Below are 2,458 nucleotides of genomic sequence, written 5' to 3'. Positions count from 1 at the left end.
GGGCTCCCCTCCGCGCTCCTGCCCCGGCCGGGGGGAGATCGCGGCACGCGCACGGCAGTAGCCCCACTCGCGGGTAGGGAGCAGAAAGCAGAGCAGCAGTTCGGGCGGGAGAAGGGGCCCCGAGTGGCACGTGGGGATGGTCGGGGGCTAATTTGTGGCAGGCCTGGCAAAAGAGTTGTCCCCACCCCCAGGACCTTAAGGCATGAAGGATGTGTAGGGGGTGCTCGTGCCCCCCCTGGCAGCCCGCGCTCCCCGCTTAGGCGATGTGCAGGGGGGGGGACCAGTGCCAGCCCTGTGGGCACGGGCCGGGGTGGGGGGGCGCCAGGAGAAGTGCCCTGGCACTGCCGGCCTCCTGGCCGCTGCGGGGAGCTGACTCAGGAGGTACCAGTCACCCATGAGGATGCGTGCCCCCGAAGCCTGTGGGGCACAGCGACCACCTGCAGGCAGCGCAGCAAGCAGGGAGTTCCCGCAGGTGGCGGGGGGGCAGCATGGTGAGTGCCAACTGGCAACTGCCCACAGACGACGAGTGAGGGGGTGGCGAGCGTCAGCCACCCGCAGGCACCATTGGCAACACTTTTCTTAGAGGGTGCACATGCACCCCCTACGCATCACCAATGCCTTAAGGCATAGGTATGGGTCAGTGCCTCTGCTGATCTTAGCGGATGTCCCCCAGGTTGGAGGGAGGAGGCTGCAGGGGGGCAAGGTACTCCACAGGACACTAATTAGTTCTGAGTAGGGGGCAGGATGAGTCTGTGGCTCTGAAGTGTAACAAAAAGGGGCTGATCTTGAGAAAGTGTGCTTCTGCAGCAGTAGATGCAAGAGAAAGGAGGCGGAGGAGGACTCATGGTTGGATTCATAAAGCAAATCTGGGCCTAACTGCCCCTTTAGGAAATGTAGGTACTTGGGTAAAGGCAGAAGTTCTTTGGCTGAAGATAGACTGGCACAAAGTCCAAACTCTGTAGAGTTGCCCTTGGGCTTATATGGGGCTGTAGCATCATGTAAAGAGGGGGAAAACAAGGACAAATTATCATATTGTTTCCCTAGGACTTCAGCCTCTTGGCAAGGGTTTACTTCCTCTGGAGTGCTGGGCAGAATAAGCTGCCATATCCACATGAGCCTCCTCTCAGCACTTAGAGCAATGAGAAACCAAGCAGTCGCAGCAGACACTGGGCATGTCTACACGAGACCTGTACTGCCAGATGCCTAATTAGCTTGGCAGTAAATCTCTTCCTCTACTACCCTATTAGGGATAGGGACGCAAGGGTGCTTTGTTGAGGGGGCTGCCTGCTTGCTGCCCTGTACTGGAGCACCCTCGTGCCCCATCCAGCCCATCTATACCACATAGAGCTAGGTTGGAGCAGCCCTGGGCTGGCAGGGTGACCTGCCCAGGGCTCCCTGCCAGCGGGGGCTGCTCCACCCTGACTCAACATGCTACAGTCCCAGGCACATATTCAAATGGCACACCCAAGAGCAATAAACTCTGGCACAATTGCTTCAAATTAATTGCACATATAGATGTGCTCAGTGTCTCCAAACAGAGTGCCTTGCTCAGACACAGCTTGTTCTCTGACTCCACTTTCATCTTAGCAAAGGCACTGACCCATACTGCTGCCATGTCACTAGGGTTGCTAAAGCAACTATCATGATGGTAGACTTATTTTATAGATAGACTTCATAGAATCATAGTGTTGGAATGAACCTCAAGGGTCATCTGGTCCAACCTGCTACACTTAAATCATCCCTGACAGTTTATCACACCTCTTCTTGAAAGCCTTCAGTGAAAGAGATTCCACAGCTTCCCTGAGCCGTCTATTTCACTGTTATATCAAGAAGTTTTTCTTGATATCTAATCTAGGCCTACATCTTGAAGCCACTGCTTTGCATCCTGCCCTCTTCAACAAAGATAAAAAAAAAGTGTTTTCACTTCTCTTTATTGCAGCCTTTCAGATGTTTGAAGACTATCTTCTCTCTTCTTTGGAGCAGCTTCATGTTGCTTTCTCAATCTGCCCAGGCCTCTCCAGACAACTTTAGCAAATACTTAAGTAGTATATAGGATACGCCTCATGTCAAACTGATAAGCCCTGCCCCTTGACAGGTGCCCGGCCCCCCTGGTCACTGTCTTGGAGCCGGAAGTCCCACCAGGCCCCCCGTGGCACTCCCCCTCCCCTACAACCCGTGATCTTTGCCACCAGAAGCCCCGCTCCCTTTCCCCGGAAGTACTCCATGGGGGGAGGGGGACAGGTTCTGACCCTGGAACCAGAAGTCCCAGCTGTCACATGGCCTATGACACCAGAAGGCCCGCCCCCACGTTGCCATGTTGATCCCAGAATCCCTTGTTCCCCATCACATGGCCTTTGACTTTAAAAGGCCCACCCACATGACCTAGCCCCCGCCCTCCCCACACCTCCACGTTGGTCCCAGAATCCCCTGCCCCCACCTAGGCCACGAGGCACAGGCA

General features: G+C 55.4%; 1 long non-coding RNA gene across 2 annotated transcripts in view; it reads left to right on the top strand.

Annotated features, from left to right (window-relative positions):
• LOC102377769 overlaps nucleotides 1-2,458 on the top strand; it is a 3,573-nt gene continuing 1,115 nt past the window's right edge. Inside the window, exons 1-2 of one of the 2 annotated variants that reach the window (XR_003091852.1) lie at nucleotides 1-73; nucleotides 1,940-2,042. This is a non-coding gene — a long non-coding RNA (uncharacterized LOC102377769). The remainder of the gene's footprint in view (nucleotides 74-1,939; nucleotides 2,043-2,458) is intronic. The other variant, XR_325191.3, reaches the window with a different exon arrangement.

Source organism: Alligator sinensis, unplaced genomic scaffold (assembly GCF_000455745.1).
Source record: "Alligator sinensis unplaced genomic scaffold, ASM45574v1 scaffold578_1, whole genome shotgun sequence".
Taxonomy (NCBI): Eukaryota; Metazoa; Chordata; order Crocodylia; family Alligatoridae; genus Alligator; species Alligator sinensis.
Note: the sequence above shows the minus strand (reverse complement) of the source record. Positions and strands in the feature narration are given on the sequence as shown.